Source organism: Eptatretus burgeri, chromosome 5, assembly GCF_056783735.1.
Source record: "Eptatretus burgeri isolate ZD-2024b chromosome 5, Ebu_testis_v1, whole genome shotgun sequence".
Lineage (NCBI taxonomy): Eukaryota > Metazoa > Chordata > Myxini > Myxiniformes > Myxinidae > Eptatretus > Eptatretus burgeri.
In genome coordinates this window covers 65744651-65766422 of record NC_140965.1, presented here as the reverse complement: position 1 = coordinate 65766422, position 21772 = coordinate 65744651, and the positions used below count along the sequence as shown (strand labels likewise).

Below are 21772 nucleotides of genomic sequence, written 5' to 3'. Positions count from 1 at the left end.
CTATGTATCGTTTTTGGCCCCATCACTGTGTTGATGGTTGTAATTTTTCTGTGTCTGTGTCTGTCTGTCTGTCTGTCTGTCTGTCTCTCTCTCTCTGTCTCTCTCTCTCTCTGTGTCTCTCTCTCTGTGTCTCTCTCTCTCTGTGTCTCTCTCTCTCTCTGTGTCTCTCTCTCTCTTTTCTTTAATGTACTCTCTCCTGAATAATATTGTGCAGCAAATGACAAAGTAATCTGTCCTCAAATAAAAACCAGCGAATCTTCCTTTAAACTTTTGGGCCTCAGAATCAGCAACAACCTCTCGTAGGCAAATCATATCAAAGTTGGCCTCCAAAGCCAGATTCCATCTGGATATCCTTTGTCGTGCCAAGTATTTCCTTCACAAATCCAAACTTCCAACAACCTACAAATCCTCCATTCACAGCTCGTGACATACTACTCTCCCCTTTGGCCAGGTGCCCCAGCTTGACAACAATAAAATCTTGATACCATGGAGTCTAAGACCTTTAAAAGGATTGGAATCTCACATAACAAAGATAAATTTCTGGGCCTCCTCATTATGGACAGGTTGGTGGCCCAACTTCTTTTGCCTCCTTTCTGATCTTGCACCCTCTGCCCTTTCTGTGCCCTGTCCACAGAAAAAAAAAAAAAAAACCCACCCTCCACCCAGGTTTCTCCAGGGTACAGCATGTGTTCTGAAAGTAACTCACTTCTGATAAAATGCCAACATCCAGGCTCATGGCTCACCTTCACTCATTCATTTCTCTTTTCTTACACCTGTGGAATCAACTTTCTCTGTTCAACCACCTCCTTTCCACCAGGGCTTCAAGATGCTTGTTCACCTCCTTATCTGGTCATCCCTCATTTATAATCATAATAGCGAACGCAGTGAGCTTCATACTTAACGCATGCACATGAGAGAATAGGAAACAACAACAACAACAACAACACAATACCTCTGGCTATTTGGAATCCGTGTCGTTGGCTATGACCCTTTTGCTTCCGGTTGTTTTTAAACGCTGTGCGGTGTATAAACACGATTGGGTTTTATTTCTATCTTGTGAATATTACTTTACGTGTGCACATGAGAGAATAGGAAACAACAACAACACAGTACCCTGGCAATTTGGAATTCATGTCGTTGGCTATGACCCTTTTGCTTCCGTTTTTTTTTTGTTTCCGGTTTTTGTCATGGGGGATGATGCATGCCGGGAGATAAAGGCATCGTCGGAGACATGAAAGACCCAAATAATATCAGACATGGTGTATATTTCCTCCACTGATTTTAATAAAGATATCTCCCGCATCATCAAAAAATAATTTTTAATCGTGATTTACATTATTTGATCGCTGATCCCAAATCCAGGCCGAAGTAACTGGAAATTGCGTATACAGTTGTGAACAAGTTATAGGTAAAGTCAGAAGCGAATGTAAGAAGAATTCTACGTTCAATCTCGTATTTTTTTTTTAGATGAGATCCTGTTCTAGTTGGTGTAGTTGTCATTGTGAAGGTAATGTTGAGGATTTTTTTTTTCAGATGAGATCCTGTTCTAGGCGGTGTAGTTGTTGTGAAGGTAATGTTGAGGTAATGTTTATTTTTTCAGATGAGATCCTGTTCTAGGTGGTGTAGTTGTCATTGTGAAGGTAATGTTGAGGTAATATTTTTTCTTTTTTAGATGAGATCCTGTTCTAGTCGGTGTAGTTGTCGTTGTGAAGGTAATGTTGAGGATTTTTTTTTTTTCTCAGATGAGATCCTGTTCTAGGCGGTGTAGTTGTTGTGAAGGTAATGTTGAGGTAATGTTTATTTTTTCAGATGAGATCCTGTTCTAGGTGGTGTAGTTGTTGTTGTGTTGATAATTTAATTATGTGTTGATAATTTAACTGTTTAATTTGATATATTTAAGAAGCGAATGTAAGAAGAATTCTACGTTCGCTTCTTGGCTTTGCCTATTCCATATTATTTTCAACCCTCATTAATCCCCATCCCATCCATTCCTTTTCCATATTATTGTATTTTCTCCCCACTCCCCCTGACCCAACTTTCCATTTACTCGTTCCATTCATTCGTCGCCTCACCTATTCCTCCTCCAAGTGTCCCTGTATCCTGATGTTGGTGTATTTCCCAGTTTTCCACTGTGCTCTAGCTGTTCTGCATTCTAGTAGCTCTTCCAGGAGTCTCGACTTTGTTTCTAAAAAAAGTAAACAAGTATACAAAAAAGTCATTCCATTAAAAAGTATATTTGGTAAAGAGTATATTCCCATGTACGAGGAGCTATTTCTGGTGAAAAATCGAAAGGTGCTTACTTGTTGGAAGAGTTAGTATTGAAATAATTTAGTATTTAAACAATTTTGTGAAGTAATGGCCCGAAGGTTTCGTAACAAGTCCATTAAACTATCGATGCCCCTGGAATTGTCTATGAGAAATATGCAAGACATAGAGTAATGGTTTCAGGAAAGTTAGTGTGGCAAGGCCCTAATCCTTTCCCAAACATACACGATCATAAAAATCTGATTGTTGAAAACCAAGAGAGATAACCAAAACGTATGCTCAACCAACACCATGATGGCAAATACGTCATACACAACTAGAACGGCACTAGGTAGAGTGCATACCTCCGCCATGCTGAACAGTTTATGTTTTGTACCCCACTGATCGGCCGAATCTGCATCCGGACCTGAACCAAAATCAAATCGGCTTGTTCTTTTCACCCACTCGACTCATGCACCAAGTTTTGTCATAACTCGTCCAAACTTTTTGAAATATCATGCTACATATCGTTTTTGGCCCCATCTCTCAATGGTGAAGAATCACTTAACAATATCCTTGTATCTGGATTCAGACCTTGACCAAAAGCTTATCAGCTTGTTCTTGTCATCTACCCAACTCATCCACCAGGTTTTGTAACAATCCGTCCATAACTTTTTGAGATATCCTGCCCACAGACAGACAGACAGACATACAAAAAGAGGTGAAAACATTACCTCCGTCCACATTTGGTGGCAGAGGTAATTAGACATGTCCAAACGTATTTGGTCAATATTTTTGATATTCAGACTGTGCTGCAATCTCCTGTTGTTGGCAAAATGAATAACTGTTTCTGTTGAAAAGATTAAATAACAGACATTACAAAAAAGCCATTTTTTTACCAGACTTGGAAGTAAATTCAGCAGAATAAGAAGAGAAGAGCCAAGAAGTAGTCTTATATAATTGTCTCAAATGAGGTCTTACAAAAAAAATACAAGTGGTACTTGTTCAAGACAGATGTATTTTTCTCTTTTTTTTTTCTATCTTTTAACCCCACCTGGCAAATACTGAATGGGGGAAAAAAATGAAGTTTCCAATTTCCCTTTGGAATCTTGCTTTGGAACTACGGATACCTTTTTTTTTTCTTATACCAAGAAGACATTTTGTCCTCAACAATGAACCCAAAGCATCAATGCACGAGTTAACAAATAATGCAATGATATCCATTAATAAATATATTTATCTCCATGAAGAACATTAACATTATGTTCACCTTCTTGTGATGCTGGCAAGGGGTAAACTTTTGGCCCAAGCCTTTCATGAACAGGCTGGCCTAGACAAACCTTCAAATGAAGATGGCATAGATTTGAAATTTTCTTGGGATGTCCACGATGACTCTCCTACTCTTCGTGCAATGCACCAGGGGGATCATTAATGTCCACCAACCAGTGCTGGCAAATGGGTCCTCTGGCTTAACGTTCATCTAAGGAACGTCACATACTTTGATGAATCACCCTGCTTGTGATACGCAAGGATGACAGTTTATAAATGTGCGCACCTCTAGGCCATCCTGTTGACTACTTATATTCATAGTTCTAAACTGTGGATTTGAAAGCTTTTGTTAATAGTTATGGAGACCATCTTTGGGTACCAATCTACAGCCTTTATACGTAGAAACAAGCCTGATCACATGCAGAAAGGTTGACATCCTGGTTGTTTTCTTCCGATTTTTAAGACCTCGATCCACCAACCCTCTCAACAATTTTCCCATCATCTCTGAGATGTCAAAAAATTCCCATTTTTAACAAAAAAAAAATCTAATCAACCTCCAGTCACATCTATCTGTTCATCTTCATTTCTGTGGCCTTGCCTTCTGCAAATTGTGGAACACCCTTCCAAAATCTGACCGAGGCCTGCTTCTTCAAGCTTTCAAAGGGAGGTGAAACTGACAATCCACAGTTAGCATTTGCGATCCATTTTGCAGTTTGTTACCCCTCTGTGGCCTGTGCTCTAAGTGGCATGTGTAAGTTTCTAAATGTACTCTTGTGCCGAGTAAAGTTTATATTTTTCAAGCAACCTTCATAATACTAAGGATCAACAGTGATCCTTCTCAAAAGTCTGGATAAATAAAGAAACTATTCATGTAATTTTTTTTTTCTTCCAAATAAAGCAAGTCTGTTAACAAACAGACTTTCAGATTCATGTCGTCTCTGTGATAGATCCCCATAGGAATGCCATGTACGTGAAATTCTACTTCTGTGAGGTTGTATGCATGTATTGTAATAAAAAGAACATTTGGGTCTTACATTGTCAGATTTCATTTTCCGGTGGTGATCCGATTTCTGCAGGCTGCCGTTTTTAAGAAGGCCACCACATTTCCTATCTATCAAAAGACCAGTTCTGAAACACGGCACTTACGACGGTAAAAGTCATGTTGAAATACGTACACGTTTTCTCAGGTGAAAAATTTGTTTGACCGATCTGTGCACTTAACAGTATTCAAGTTGGGCAACCATTTCTAAAGAGGGCATCAGTAAGTTGAATTGTTGTCATTTACCTCTTAATTGACGTTTGATTTTTGTCGTCTCAGAATATAATTTGCTCGTAAATATAATTAAACATCAATGGAATCAAAAGGTAAAACGCTTGCAAAATTATGTGCAAACAACAGACTCGAGCTCATTGGGACTAACGTGTAAGCATTTGTTTGGCAAAGAGCACATAACCATGCAGGGGGTTCATGGCATACAAAGTTCCATTGATCAGGAAGCTCAACATGTTCATTCAGCAAATTTGTACATTCCCTGACCGAGGAAGGAACCAATCTAAATTCTCGTGCCAGTGAAATTTGTTTTGGTGGTAAATCTCAAAGAAACGTGTTTTCGTTCTTGCATCAGACATATTGGAGTTCATCAGACATTGTACAGGCAGGTTTGTGTTGCAAAGACTATTCTAATGTCTAGTCTGAAAGAATGTTCTTCTCACCAAAGTTGCTCTGAGGCATCTCAAGCTTTTCTTTCAATGCTGCTGGTTTTGTTGCCGACCTTTGTATACATCATGTCCAATGGCAATGCCTTTCTTCCAAGAGTGTGCAAAGGAATGTACCATGGCATTTCACGAGTTTTTGAACCTACTTTCAGCCACAGCTCAGACAGTCCTTCACTGGGTGAAAACAAACACACAAAAGGTTCTGTAAAATTTTGATATTAGAGGCACCACCATGTCTGTGTCATTCGATAACACTGAAGTTATTTTCAAAGTAGACAGTGGTGCTTTATGAACATGAAACTAGATAGAAATCAGCTTATTCTAAAGAAAAATTTTGTTATTCGCAGGTCGCATGTTGATTGTCATTTATGAAGCATCCATCACGCTGTAGTCATCAGTCACGCAGCCAATCAAAAAGGGTCTCGATTCCTATCACTTACCCCTCCCTTGTTAACTAATCATGTTTTTGCAACTGTTTACAACATATCCTCATTCTTTGATGAGCAAAATCTGTACATTCTTGAACAGAGTTCTCATCATTGCTGTCAAAAATAGTCAATTTGTAGTGAATCTAAGATGTTTGTAGTTATTGTCATTTTGAACATGTCTACAAACCTGTGAAGCTTTGTTGCTCTCACTCATCTGATCTGATAAAGCAAAAATGGTGCCCGAAGGAAATTACCGCCTGATTTATGAATATGTGAGCAATACTTTCCAACACCATTACTGATTCTGCTAACTTTGTTAGCCTTGTTGTGAAAATGATCCTCAAAAACAGGTAATTCTTCATGAGAAGCTTGTGCCTCAAAATGTTTTCCACAAACGCAAATAATCCTTTTGTAATAGGGCATGGAAAAACCAATTGATAGATTGGCATCTATCCTCCATCCATCCCTTGGGACCATACTCTGTGCAGAACGTTGGTGCTGCCGAAGCAGTCTCCTTGGCTATTGGACACAATCCTGGACGGGTCGCCACTCCGACACAGGATACCAGCAAGCTGGCACTCATTTTGCCGACCTCGGAAGGATAACAGGCATGGTCAACCCCACCTGGTGTTAATTAAATAGCAGAGTGGGATTTGAACTCAGGATCCTAGGATCCCAAGCCCAACACCAGGCATCCATGAGGAGGAGGAAATTGCTCCAAGATTGCTCCACTGAGTGCAGAGAGAAAAGTGATGTCCTAAAGATATCGCTGGAATCAAGAGTGCTTTGGGAAGTGACATCACTTCCCCCAATCTCAGTGGCTGTGATTGTGTGAAAGTTGTCTCATGTATCTGTCTGCATGTTGCGTGATTTGTGTCGCAGCTCCTCTGTGACCCTAAGATCATCTTTACCAATAAATGTCAGTGTGTCTCTCCTCCATAACTCCAAAACCATGAAACCTAGCAGCCTGAAACTTTGCATGCATACTAACAAAACTCCAAGGAAGTGCAACAGTAAAAATTGGGTGCTTGGGTTAATTAAAACACCCCTTTTGAAGATAATTAATAACCTTGTTTAATTATATCCTTTATCAGGTGCATCCTTGGACAACCTCGAACACCTCACTGACACTCGATGGGGGTATTAATTCACCATTTTGTTCGGCCGTTTCAAACATGCCTCGATTTGGAAATGCGATTGACTCTCATGGACAAATGAAAGTATATAATTGAAATATGTCAGATTCGAGAATGGATCTGCTGGATAAAATAAGTGTCGAAATCTGGAGTAAAATCCGAATTTTTTTTACAAATTAGCGATTTTTATAACTTGGTGTATATATTTAAGCAAAGCATTAAACTTAACTTTTTCTCCTGTTCGGACAATTATATTGAGTGAAGAAAAGATTATGAAATGTGCAGAAAGTGTAAATTCATCAAGTGAAACGCCATGCTTCATAACCTGCTTTTGTAATCCATGACAGCGCAGTCCACAGGGGATCCTTTTATCAGCAATTACATACGCAGTTTGCTCTTTCCGTTTTGGGTGATTTGCTATCATTACAAAATATCAATATAAATATACTATTATAGTTCCGCCAATATATTACTAGTCTGAGGTTCTGCAAGCAAAGAGGAACTTTATTTTTGTTGCTGAAAGTGACGAGGGTTTTTTTTTTGCTCAACACCATTTTGTGCATGCTTTGGGTACCAATGACAAAATATTAACATAAATATACTAATAGTTACTGCAATATATTAATAGTTGGTAGTTTCTGCAAGCAAAGAAGAACTTTTTTTGTTGCTGCAAGTGAAGAGGCTTTTTTTGGTTAACACCGTTTTGTGCGTGCTTTCATTACACAATATTAACATAAATATACTAATAGTCAGTAGTTTCTGCAAGCGAAGAGGTACATAGACAGCACACATGGACATGGTAGAAATGGGAGCAAATGACTCTCTGTGGGGTGTGAGTGTGTGCCTGTTCTTGGTTATATGTGTGCGGTGCGCGGATTTTGCGGGCGCACGATCTGAACTAGAAATCGGGCCCGTGATGTGTGGCGCTATGGAGGAGGTTATGCAGCCGTTTCGCGAACCATGTACTTCTACAGCGTCGAAGCCTCGGGAGTGGACGTGCTGCAGGATGGAAGCCACGCGAGACATGCCACCGTGTAGTGCGGGTGTGGGGAAATTGATGCATGTGTGCGAGTGAAAAGTTAGGTATATTGCCAGAGCATGTGCATGTTTAGCATGGACTGAAAAGAGATTGGAGGAATGAGTGGGTGAGGGGTGGGGGACTGCTTGCACTTGGGCTGGAAGCATTAGTTTTGATTTTTAAATGCTACCGCCGGGTTTGAGATAAAATATGGCGGTTAGAAAGAAAACAACGCTGTTTGGGCGCGTTTTATCGCCCCGGTAATGCTCTGGTGTGCTGCTTTCCCCTTCCCTCCCCTCACACCACCTTCAAATTCGCTCCCCTCACGCAGCCTTCACATTCCCTCCCCTCACTCCGCCTTCACATTCCCTCCCCTCACTCCGCCTTCACATTCCCTCCCCTCACTCCGCCTTCACATTCCCTCCCCTCACTCCGCCTTCACATTCCCTCCCCTCACGCCGCCTTCACATTCCCTCTCCTCACACCGCTTTCGTATTCCCTTCCCTCACAATGCTTTCCCATTCCCTCCCCTCACAATGCTTTCCCATTCCCTCCCCTCACAATGCTTTCCCATTCCCTCCCCTCACGCCGCTTTTGCATTCCCTTCCCTCCCCTCACACAGCTTTCGCATTCCCTTCCCTCCCACTGCTTTTGCATTCCCTTCCCTCACATCACTTTCGCATTCCCTCCCCTCACCTCACACCGCTTTGCATTCCCTCCCCCTCTCACACCACTTTCGCATTCCCTTCCCTCCCCTCACACCACTTTCGCATTCCCTTCCCTCCCCTCACACCACTTTCGCATTCCCTTCCCTCCCCTCACACAGCTTTCGCATTCCCTTCCCTCCCACTGCTTTTGCATTCCCTTCCCTCACATCACTTTCGCATTCCCTCCCCTCACCTCACACCGCTTTTGCATTCCCTCCCCCCCTCTCACACCACTTTCGCATTCCCTTCCCTCCCCTCACACCACTTTCGTATTCCCTTCCCTCCCCTCACACCACTTTCGTATTCCCTTCCCTCCCCTCACACCGCTTTCGCATTCCCTCCCATCACGCTTTCTTCCCATTGCCTCCCCTCACGCTTTATTCCCATTCCCTCCCGACGTGCTGCCTTCCTATTACCTCCACTCGCACTTCATTCCCACTCCCTCTCCTCACACTGCCTTCCCATTCCTTCCCCTCACGCTGCTTCCCCCACCGCTACGCTGCATCCCCCACCCTTTACGCCACCTCCCCCACCCCTCACACTGCTTCCCCCACCTCTACGCTACATCCCCCACCCTTTACGCCACCTCCCCCACCCCTCACACTGCATTCCCTTCACTCCTCTCACACTATCCTCCTCCACCATACAACTCTCCAGGGGTCAAGGAGAGGAAAGACAGTCAAAGTATGTGCCAATTGGCCAAATGAAAGCTTTTTTTTTCTGAACAATCGGAACTGCTGCTCGGATCTTTTCAGTTTTTACAATAAAATGAATCGACAGATGACGGCACCTAAGCCGAGAAGGAAGCATGCTCGCTCCAAGCTGTCTCGCCTGGGCGTGTATCCCGATAACTCTAAACTGTCAACCCAGTGTTTCACAGACAGGATGATTCATCAATGTGTGTGCCGTCTCGGATGGACGTTCAGCTGGGCGTCACATCTGCTAGAATCCCCCCTCCTCTCCCTCCACTTGCCACTCCCTCTCCCACCCCTATATATATATATATATATATATATTCTTACAGTTCTCGGAACCGTATGCATACAACATGCAGTTGTCCTGAGTCAGTTATTCCATTAATATATGTGTAGTTAGGTCCCTACCTTTTGTCTCGTCGGAAGACAAGTGGGTGCGTTGCGATGGGCTATTAGTTAGGATTAATAAGTCATTTTTCCCCTTATATTTTATTCCCTCCTTTTACGATCCACGGTGCCATCATCTCGCTTGCTACCCTCGTTTCGCTGGCCACAGCGTGCCGCCGTCGACCCAGCGACTCATTTTCAGAGGCAAAATCCTGACGTTCGGCTGGACACACGCGATAAGCTGCACTGCCAACCATCTTCCCAAGGCCAGACGTGAGCGGGCAAGGCCGGCCTCTGGCTGAAAACCCACCGAGAAAGGCGGACCACGTGAAGGGCTGGTCCAATTGGAATGCTCGGCTCGGAAAATGACGTCAGGTTTCGGCAAGGCTCCTCCCCGACCTCCAGGTTCGAAACAGCGCGGACCTCCATGTAGTTGATGGGTTGGGAAGAGAATTGCAAGTTGGTTGGGAAGAGACTTGAGAGAGGTTTTTGAGTATTGAAGGAGTAAGGAGAATTGAAGGAGAGAAGGCGTCATTGAGAGTGAGTGTTCCTGCCACTTGTCTCCGCCGACATGATGTCGAACCGCCCCTTGCTTCTCGACAAACGGCCTCTTGCCTGGTCCTGCCTGCTGCTCATCTCTCCCACCCCCCCCCCCCCATGGACTCTGCTCTTCTCCACTCAAGTCCCTCCTGCAGACACGATCTACACACGTACGGTTGTGGCCGAACAACTCAACCATTGTTGGGTGGCGCACCACGGAGCATCCCTCGCCCGAAGCGCTCAGGTACCGAAAAACTGTAACCTCAACTCCCTCCCTCCCGAGCTGCAAAAGTCCCTTTCACAATTGGGTTTACTTTGTCTGAGTGTGTGTCTGAGAGTGTTGGCGCCTGTCTGTTAAGTAAGTCTGTATAAGATATTTTATTGTTGTGATTGTTGCATTTATTAATAATCGCGACAAGTCTGCACCGTGTCTGCTTTGTAAGCTGCTTGTAAATTGCCGCACCCCACACCTCTCTCATTTTTCCCTGCATTACACCCCCAATAAACCTTTGTTTTGCCACATGCTTTTCCTCGCTTTTTGTAAATAAATAATTGTTGAAGAAATGTTCCCAGCTCGCCTTTGTCTTTTCCCTCATTGGTCCAGCATGGTTCGAATCCAGGTTTAGACGGGTCTTTATTCCCAACGGTCCGTTCCTTCTAGCCCGTACGTCCTTGGCAGTGCCGCTCGGCTGCATCCGATCTGGAAAGGAGATCCGATCCGGTAGAGTGATCCGGTTCGGACAAGGCGTACCGAGGGCGTGGTTCCCCGGTGGTTAAATCACGTGGTTAATTACGTAACCCGATTCACCCATAGGCGGGAGGACCCCAGGTCACGCGGTTGAGTTATTGGTGTCCATGGTCGGTTAAGCGACCCGCCGCGTCACGGAATTATCCGTGAGCGACAGCCAACAATTCCGGGGAGTCTGTTCAGAATTGACGTAGCTTCCCCGCCTCGTGATCTTCTCACCCGACCCCACCAGCCCGCAACAGTTTGGTGTCAGCTGAGTGGGATTGACCCATAAAAATTTATGGGATTCGAACCCGCAACAATTTGGTATCTGGAATGGGATTCGAGCCAGAGGTGTGCTTAGCAACTCCCCTTCTCCCCAAAATTAAGAGCAGGATTCAAATTTTAGGTAAATATCGGTACGGACCATGGCGGACCAAGACGAGCTGGTTCAGGTGGGTTCTGAAACAATATTTGAGGACTCCTTGGCTCAGGACGACAGTTTTGAGGGAGATCTTTCCCTGCAGCCATACCCAGAGGTAACATCAGGGGCAACTGCGACAGCGACAATGCTTGGGCATCCCCTGCATCAAATTTCCCCCATGGAGGACTGAGAAATCCCTATTGGATCCACACCCGATCATAGCAGATCAGCTTCGCCAAAGCCATTTGATATGAACCAGATGGTGGAGATACTAACACAGATGGAAAACTGAATGAATGGGAATATGCAAGCACTGAAGGAGGTTATACAAAACCAAATGGATGGGAATATGCAAACAATGAATGGGAATATGCAAGCACTGATGGGGGATTTACAAAACCTAATGGATGGGAATACGCAAGCACTGAAGGGGGATATGCAAAACATGGGAATAAACTTACAAACACAAATGAGGGCGGGTCAGGAGGAAATGAAGGCAAAGCTGGCAAAAGTAAAGGGCGAAATGCAAATCATTGATCGGAAAATGGCGGATGAGATCAGGACTGTACGTGAAGAAATGACTGAGTTGAGGGGGAGTGTGGAGACTGTTCGGACCATGATGATGACGGGCAAGGTCGAGGTTGAGCATCATAAAGGAGACGCAGGAATTAAAAGAGGTAATAGAGATGCAGAAATTAAAAGAGGTGAATGAATTGCACAAAATAAGAGGAGCAGACACAAATAGAAATGGTAAGGGATATTGAGATTGAGCATGTGGAATGTTTTGAGACCCAGTCCGAGGGTCGGTTTAACCTCCCGCAGGAACAAGGGGAGACAGTATACTTCCTCGAGGAAAGCCGTGACGAGGTGAGTCCGGTAAGGCTATGCGAGGTGGAGCGGTTGCATGGTACGAAAAAGCACATGCCTAGCTTTGGGGGGATAGAAGCCCCGGGATCTCTTGGGCAAACAGAAGCCCCCCATGTGATTGTGCCAGAATATGTGTCAGAGTGTGAATCGAGTGCAAATGACATGGCATGTGTGTGCACGTGTGAAACTGGGACACGGACCGACCCAGACGGGAGTCGTGGGTTGTGTAACGGACGGGAATAGTGAGCCTAATGAGACGGACGGAATTATTTCGGAAACCGCGCCAGCTACGCGGGACGCTGCGTGTAAGGTCCGTTCCGTGTTTTGCGAACGGCCCAAGCAGGAACGATTGCGTGATGGGAAGCCGGCGTTGAAACGTTCCGTGCCTGGTAAAAGACCAGAGCGTGGACGGCTAAAATGGAGACAAATTGAGGGATCGAGTAAATTTGCCAAGAGTATGGCCCCATGTGAGCACGTGTATGGGGCCCGACGTGCTGCGCACCGCGAGAAGTGTTTGCGGGACACGCGGAGCGAGTCCCGGGGTGACACAGCCAGGCCCGTGTGCGTGGCAGGCCTCGTGGAGCGGTCTGTGTGCGAGTGACGTCCGCGAAGATCTCGCAGCACGAAGGCCAGGTGGTAACGCACGGAGGCTCACGTGGTGGATGACCCGAAAGCGAGCGTGTAATGCAACTCACAGGGCGACGTGACGGCCTCATGTATCGGCCAAACGAAAGGGACGAGCGTGTTGTAAACAGCTGCCCTGGAGATGCAAGGCTCATCGAGCCTTGACACGAGTACACGTGCCCGGCCAGGATGTAGCGAACATCCTCACCGGGGGCAAAGGTGCACTATTTAGGGGAGGGGTTTAGCGTTAGATAGACCGGCCTAATGGGGAATGAGCAGTCCTCCATGGGACCCGGTAACACGAGTTAGGGGAAATTTAGGGTTGAATTTAGAAATGGATTGGAGACATGGAACGTGTAGTGGGGACGTAGATTAGCTATGTAGAGTTAAGTGGAACGTGCATTAGAACAAGGGATGACGGGGAGCACGAGCTAGTTAGGGGAACGTAGCTCGTAGAGTGTCAGTGTTGGTGTGAAAAAAACAAAGAGAAAAATATACGGTGAGTGAACATGTGTCAGCAGGCCCGAGTGTGAAAGGAGTGAATGTGGAATGCATGGTGCGAACGATAGGTTGGGGGGAGGAGTGAATCCCACCCAAGGGAACCCAGGATCAGTGTAATAAGTTAGTGGGTTAGTTAAATAATCCAAAAGAATGTCATTTGGTTGTTGGTGTTGAACGAAGGCACGAACCTTTTTGTAGGGTGCAGGAGACTATTGACCGGCTGGGAGCATGGCTGGTGAAATATGCGTACTGAGTAGAGGGCAACCCGGGCACTGAAGTCGTCGGCCAGAGTAGGCCATGGGTCCAAGCGACAGAATTAATGTAATGGGCACGGGTACCCACGGGAAAGGGACCCGGAGTGCCAAAATGAAATGTGGGCATTGACGGGGAAAATGCCAGGAAGGGCATTCCCCACGTTCATAAGGAGTAGGTAGGCTCGGAGGCAGCCTCAGCGACCCGGGGGTGCCGAAGATTGAATTCGGCAGGTGGGTAGCCCTACAAGTGGAGCCACGCTGCCCAGCCACCAAATTGTGCAAGAGCACGGGAGAATATTTGCGGGCCAGGCCCAAATTAATAACGAACACCAACACAGGCGACGGGAATCATGGTTGCTAGAACCGATAGTATAAAAAGACAGGCGTGTTGAAAAGCCCCGGGAATAGATTAACGTTTAATAAATGTGAGTATAGATAGGAAACGTGTAACCCTTCACACCATCCATCCCTTCGCTGTTCATAGGCTGCTAGACTCACCTTGGCAATTTCTGAGGCCTGTGGGAGTTATTCTGAGGCTGCATTGGGTCTAGAGACAGATTCACTTGTCTCTTCCTAAATCCTCTCAAAAGGGATCTTAGGTATTGGGAACAGAGTGAGGACAGGTTAGCCGAACAAAAACAATAAGGGGGTGAGGGACACATGTAATTATTTTTAAAATAATTACAAGTCTAAATTTAGTTGTTTTTTTGTTTTGTTACAAGCTAATGGGGGTGGGTATGGACAAGGACAAGCATAGGCAATAGGTTGGTGGGAGACTGTAGGGTAGACCGAGCCCGTCTTCAGACTGGCCAAGCCAACACACTCCCTCCACAACCGCACGAGACCACACTGAAGCCGGCCAGCTTCATGTGCCGACCTGTTGTTGCACTGCACCTTACCTGGTCTGCATTTGCCATGCCTTTTTCTGCCTTTGCCTTGACTCCATTTGCCATACCTGCCCATGCCTTTATTTGCCTTGCCATATCACGCAACCTTACCATGTGTGGCAGGACCATCTGTGTGGGAGTATTTGCAAGGACTGCCCTGCAGGCAGCCGCATTACCGGGAACTGCATTTGCACAGCGCGGACATCTATCTCCTTGTTGTATGAAGGCCAGTTGAAATGGACTACAAGACGGCGTGTGGCCTGCCATGTTAGGGTGAGTTGCCTCCAGCAGCCAGGAACAGGAAAAGTGATAAAAACCAACAAACAAAGGACCATTGAGGGCCCTGAAGATGCCTGATCATCGGTTTCCTGCTGCTGCATTCATCCCCGAATGTTGCCTATATTGTGTTCTCTCCTTATGTCACAGGTCTTGGGCCATGGGTAGTGTAAAAATATTAGAAATGTGTATAGTCCTAACCCACTTGTTGTTTGTTTAGTTCCGCCAATGTAGTTAAGTTGTCCGAATGAGTCTGTTAGTTTAGTTATGCAACACACTAGGTTATTTATTTTTGGGACATGTATTGAAAATGTCGCATTCAGGGATCCGTAGGTAAAATGTAATAGGGGAACCTACACCTGCATGCCAAAAGAATGTTGACGACTCGGGTCGAGTCTAGCAAAAGGGAGGGGGGTAGTGTTACGGTTCTCGGAACCGAATACATACAACATACAGTTGACCTGAGTCCATTATTCCATTAATATACGTGTAGTTAGGTCCCTACCTTTTGTCTAGTGGGAAGACAAGGGGGTGCGTTGCAATGGGCTATTAGTTAGGATTAATAAATCATTTTGCCCCTTTTATTTTATTCCATCCTTTTACGACCCACGGTGCCATCATCTCGCTTGCTACCCTCGTTTCGCTGGCCACAGCGTACCGCCGTCTCCCCAGCGACTCGTTTTCAGAGGCAAAATCCCGACGTTCGGCTGGACACACGCGATAAGCTGCATCGCCAACCATCTGGGCGGGCCAGATAGGCCTCTGGCTGAAACCCCGCCCAGAAAGGTGGACCACGTGAAGGGCCGGTCCATTCGGCATGCTCGGCTCGGACAATGACGTCAGGTTTCGGCAAGGCTCCTCCCCGACCTCCGGGGTCTAAAAAGCGCAGACCTCCGTGTAGTTGATGGGTTGGGAAGAGAAATGCAAGTTGGTTGGGAAGAGAATTGCAAGTTGGTTGGGAAGAGAATTGAGAGAGGTTTTTGAGTATTGAAGGAGTAAAGAGAATTTAAGGAGAGAAGGAGTCATTGAGAGTGAGTGTTCGACCACTTGTCTCCAGCGACACGACGTTGAACCGCCCTTGCTTCTCGACAAACAGCCTCTTTCCTGGTCCTGCCTGCTGCTCATCTCTCGCCCCCCCCCTTTGGACTCCGCTCTTCTCCACTCGAGCCCCTCCTGCAGACACGATATCTACACGTACGGTTGTGGCCAAACAACTCAACCATTGTCGGGTGCCGCACCACAGAGCATCCCTCCCCCGAAGCGCTCAGGTACCGAAAAACTGTAACCTCAACTCCCTCCCTCCCGAGCTGCAAAAGTCCCTTTCACAATTGGGTTTACTTTGTCTGAGTGTTGGCACCTGTCCGTTAAGTAAGCCTGTATAAGATCTTTTATTGTTGTGATTGTTGCATTTATTAATAATCACGTCAAGTCTGCAATGTGTCTGCTTTGTAAATCGCCGCACCCCACACCTCTCTCATCTTTCCCTGCATTACACCTCCAATAAACCTTTTTTGTGCCACATGCTTTTCCTCGGTTTTTGTAAATAAATAATTGTTGTAGAAATGTTCCCAGCTCGCCTTTGTCTTTTCCCTCATTGGTCCAGCATGGTTCGATTCCAGGCTTAGCCGGGCCTTTATTCCTAACGGTCCGTTCATTCTAGCCGGTACGTCCTTGGCAGTGACGCTCGGCTGCATCCAATCCGGAAAGGAGTTCCGATCTGGTAGAGTGATCCGCTTCGGACAAAGCGTACCGAGTGCGTGGTTCCCCGGTGGTTAATTAGGTAACCCGATTCATCCACAGGTGGGAGGACCCGAGGTCAAGCGGTTGAGTTATTGGCATCCACGGTCGGTTAAGCGACCTGCCGCGTCACGGAATTATCCGAGCGACGGCCTAAAATTCCAGGGAGTCTGGTGAGAATTGACGTAGCTTCCCCCACTTAGTGGTCTTCTCACCCGACCCTGCAACAATATATATCTCTCACCCCTACCCCTATTCCTATCTCTCCCACGACCCCCCTCTCTCACCCCTATACGTCTCTCTCTCCCACTATCCCTCTCTTCTCTTCTCTTCTCTTCTCTTATCTTCGTGTCAGTGAAGTGACGGGTTGTATTTGCTCTTCGGTAATAAACAAACAAACAATTAAATAAATAAATAAGCCTTCTGAGCATTGACATCATCAAGTTCAGGAACACAAGAAGATTTTTGCAATGCAGGGATATCTGCAATGATATCTTTGCAATGCAAGAAGATATCTGCAATGACCACTGGAGCGCAAATTTGGTCCGCTATCTTAAGTGTTCAAATTCTGTTCATCCGAATTTCAGAAACATTTCCATTAGATTATGAACTCCCTTCCCACAAAATTGACCAAGTGCAATGGTTCATGAGATATGAATTTTAGGGAGTGTAAAATGCACAATGTATTAAAACTAGCAGACACCCTTGCCAATGCAGTAATCACTGCTGTGAGAGGTGAGGAAACACGAGGTGAGGGAAGTGTGTGATGAAGACACCGCACCGTATTCATCAATATTGTAATCATTGCTGTGAAAAGAAAGGTAACATGAGGTGAGGAAAGTGTGTGCTGAAGACGCCGCACCGTAATCATCAATGTTGTAATCACCACCGAGAGAGATGAGGAAACACGAGGTGAGGAAAGCGTGTGATAAATATGTCGCACCGTAATCAACATTGTGAGGTGAGGAAACATGAGGTAAGGAAAGCGTGTGATTTGCTGAACCACTGAGATGTACCGTTGTTTGCCGAAGTGGTAGACGCGATAACAAGACACAAATTACTGATGCTAGGAAAAAACGGTCACACTCGATTGGTCAGTGTCGTGACGAATCGACGAGTGAATATTGGTGATAAAACTACAGCCACACAAGCTCTTTATTACAAGTATAAGATGCGGGCTGCAGAAAATGAATCAGTTGGTGAGGTCTACCCAAACTACTTTTTGATGCAACACACGCATACACAATACAAACACTCAGTCCTGCAAAGTTTTCTTGGCAAATCCGAACTTTTCACAACTTACAACGCCTTACTCTGCAGCTCAATGGGATTCTGCTTTTCCCTTTGGATTTGACCTCCTGCCTCACACCTTTCACATCATGAAGCCATTGATAACAAGACACTCAAATTCATTGGAATCTCTCATACTAAACTAAATCTCTGGTTTGGGGTCATGTCTTAACTACCACCTCCTTTTTGGTCTTGCACCCTCTGCACTTTCCATGCTCTGCCACCCCCCCCCTCCTTTCCACGCATTTGGTCCTCTTTTCTCTCACCTGTAGAACAAAGTTACTCACTCTGTTCAATACCATACTTCCCTGCAGGGCTTCAAAATAAAAATAGCAGTTTACCCCACCCATCCATACTCATGATCCTTTCTCTCATCATTAAACATCTGTCAGCACACCCTTTCCTTTCCACATGATTGTGTTTTATACCCTCTAGCTGTGCTCGGCTTTATATTTTGTTGTTCCATTGCCGTTTCTTCCCCGGTTTTTAATTCCTCTTCTCTCAGCCCCCTTCTTGTTGTGTTTGAGATTGTATCCAGCTGGTTAACCCCTTGCGTCCTCTACTCCTCCCCCTATCCTCACAATCTCATTCTTCCACTCGCCAATTCTTCTTCGAAGTGTACCTCATATCCGTTCACAACAATGATTTTGTCCAAATGGGGAATGGCATTGAAAGGTATATCAAAATAATAAAGTAGGACTGTCTGTCCGTCCCCAAACTCCTCCGTCAGTTTTGGGGCTAGCCTGACCAAACTTTCTGTGGAACTTTTTGGGGTTTCAGCGGGGTGTCCTAAGGTGGGTGGTAGGAGGTTTCATATTTTTAACGCAATTATGATCTTGAGTTTCCTCTGTACAAAACTTTTCTTTTTTTTCCTCTCTGTCTATGTCTCTCTCCGCATGTAAACACATTCGCAGTTTCGCCATTTACTGCATGTGGAACATTTGCTGGTTTGGTAATATCTCAATACAATTTGATTTTGAGTTTCCAACAAAACGATGCCACTTTTTCTCCATCCTAAGGTGGGTAGGAGGTTTCATACATTTCTCAGTACAATTATGATTTTGAGTTTCCACCCGTACGAAGCTGCTCTTTTGTCGCATGTTAACACATTCACTGGTTCGGCATTCACAGTTTCGCCATTCACTGCATATGGAAACGTTCGGTAATATCTCAATACAATTGAGATTTTGCACTTCCACCCGTACGACCCCAATCTTTCTTCACGTGATATCGGGCTCCCACCCGTGTGCAGCACGGGTACCTTGCTAGTATTTAATACAAGTGGAAACTCAAAACAACTTTTCTTGATTTGCAGTTAATTGATATAAATATAAATCCTGAATATATTTCATAGGAAAAATAAATAAATCCAATGGACTTGCATCTCAGAAGTTGTGGGTTCAAATCCAGCTGAAGGTAGCAATATTAAGAATTTGGATTCAAAGCTTGTGGAAAACCAAGGTAATTTCACAAGAATTGCAATAACCGCTAATTGGAGTGTCAATTAAAACCCAGCCAGCTTATTAAAGACCTCCAGAGAGGGTGTAATTTTCCTGATCTATCTGGCCTGCTCTGCATCTGACACCCGTTCACACAACACGATTATAATTAGCAATGCATGCAGGCTAATTTAGAAGAAGAAGAAGAACCACTCCTTTTGCATCTTCAGACACATATGGCTACCGAGGCAGTTTTTCCTTGGCTCGGGGGCACATTCCTAAACAGGTCGCCACTCTGACACAGGATACTCAAATGGCTTTCTTCCCAGCAAGCTGGTACTCAGTTTGTCGACCACGGAAGGATGACAGGCCGAGTCACCTGGGGTTATGTTAACGGCATGACCGGGGATCAAACTCAGGACCAAATTTAGGCTGGGCACCAAAATGCTCCTGAGGAAAAAAGGGCTCCCCTCACATTCCTCAAAGAGAAAAATAAAAAGATCAAATTACCATTTCTCAAATTGGTCAGAAATATATTTATGTTTCTATTGACCTATTAGGTGGCCATTCATCATCAAAAAATGAATTTTAAAGTACCCTCTGAAGCTTATTAAAAAATAATTCATAAACGGGATGAGGACGCTACAGAAGCTATTTAGCCAAGTGTAGGAAGACGAAAATATGGACAAAACATGTGCCCAGAAAAATGAGCACAAATGAAAACTACATTTATAAAATGAGAAAACAAATCCTGGTGATTGTACACCATCACCAGTCCATCACGAGCCTGTACAAACCATCAATAAGGGTGACATGATTACTAACGAAGACTAAAACCATTTTAAGGTAATTTGTAGTTTTGCACCGAGTACGTGACTGAGACAAAAAAAGAAAAAGACTTCTTCCAAAAGGTATTTTCAACAATAAGATGAAATCAGGTCTTCAATTGCAGAACTTATGGCCTAATGTGCCACCGATCTATAGGCAGTCATTCCGTGTCATTTCAGCCGGGGGTTGCGGTGACCCCCTCAGATTTTTCTGAAAAAAATTCTCAAAACTTCCTTAACATATATGAAGAAGGTTTGCCAAGTTATCGATCAAAATTCCAAGTAGTGTCCGAAATATGGCCCTACAAACACACTAGGGGTGTTTAAATTCTGGCAGTCGCGAGTTACAGATTTGTATCTGAAACATTTTTGGAGGGCTCTAAATTCCAGAGTTTTACAAACAGAGTTCTAAAAATTCACACAAATGGTGCCTATTAGTGTGGCTTTTAGAATCTGACATAAAAAATGTTCTACTTAAAATACTTTTTAAGATAAGTACTCTCAAAAGTAGTGATTTGTAACATGCAGTCAAAAAAATTGGAGTTTTCAAATTGCTGCCAACAGTCAGTTTATTCATCATGAAGAATTTTGTTGCCTGATTTACATAATCTAGTGACTGGATCATTTACACAAGAAAACTGAAACCTTTTGGAGCAAAATCTTGGGTGCTATAGGTGTCTGAACTTTGCTCCAGACTCAACAACACTGAAATTTTCCCTGGTTTTACCCCAAGTGTTCACCATGTTGACAGTTACAAAGCTATTTTAAATTTTTGTCACTTAAAGACACATACATAGGCAAACTGTGGTAGAAAATTCAAGAGTTGTTCTCAATCCCTTCTATTTTTAAGCGATTTATATAAAGGCCCACTATTTAAAAAAACATGTTCGATGAAATATGTAGAATAAAATTACCCCCGTGTGGGGGTGACGGTCATCTCTATAAAACCACAAGTTCTCAATGTTCAGTTCAGGTAACCGCAAAACAGTCCAAACTAACCGTTTAGATTTAAATAGTTCACAGATATACACTAGGATAATACTACTAATGACATAATTAATAAATATGTATTGTTCATTTAGTACCCGGATTAACACATCAGAATCACCAGTAAGTGCAATACGTGGTTTTCCGGTCCGTCCACTCTCTGGGGACATTTCACTTCCGGTTGTAGAAAAAAACGAAAAAATAGACTTAGCTCTCGGAGATTATGATAATCCTGTAGATTATTCTTCACTGATTATAATGCAACTTTCAGAATGAAAATTGGTCAAGTATTAATCGAGATATTGAGGTTTGAAAAATTGTTAGAGCTAGCAAATTCATTCATTATTAATTCCACAGAAGTTTCGTGACACTGCACAAAGTAACATGTCAGGTATGAAAAAACATTTTGTATGCCAGATTCATTAATTATTAATTATGGAACGTACTCATTGATATATTAATCAGAAAGCCCGAAGCATGTAGCATAATTTATCACTTATCCCCTCATCCGGGATCCGTGGCCTCGCCCCACAGCCTGCAGCCCTATGCCCGCCGGTGATTATGTTAGATATCGGCACGATCGAGAGGAGCCTGCGAATTGTCCCTGCTGATGCACTGGATTGATGCAATCGTTCGGCCAGAATATTCGTTGTCAAGATGTTGCGTGATTAAATCACCAATACAGTCACTCGAATTTATACCGCCGACATACTTCTTAACAATCACCTTCGCCCCAGAAACCACAGTCAATCTGAACCATGCTGGCCACTGCTCAGACGCCATGACCGGACT

General features: G+C 44.5%; 1 protein-coding gene across 6 annotated transcripts in view; it reads right to left on the bottom strand.

The window, feature by feature from the left end:
* INTS6L (integrator complex subunit 6 like) overlaps positions 1–21772 on the bottom strand; it is a 69835-nt gene that overhangs the window by 41607 nt on the left and 6456 nt on the right. The window contains exon 1 of one of the 6 annotated variants that reach the window (XM_085882153.1): positions 2073–2187. The exons of the other annotated variants lie outside the window; for them this stretch is intronic. The gene's annotated coding sequence lies outside the window, so the exon portion shown is untranslated. Of the gene's footprint in view, positions 1–2072; positions 2188–21772 lie in introns of those variants that run through there. 6 annotated transcript variants of the gene reach the window in all.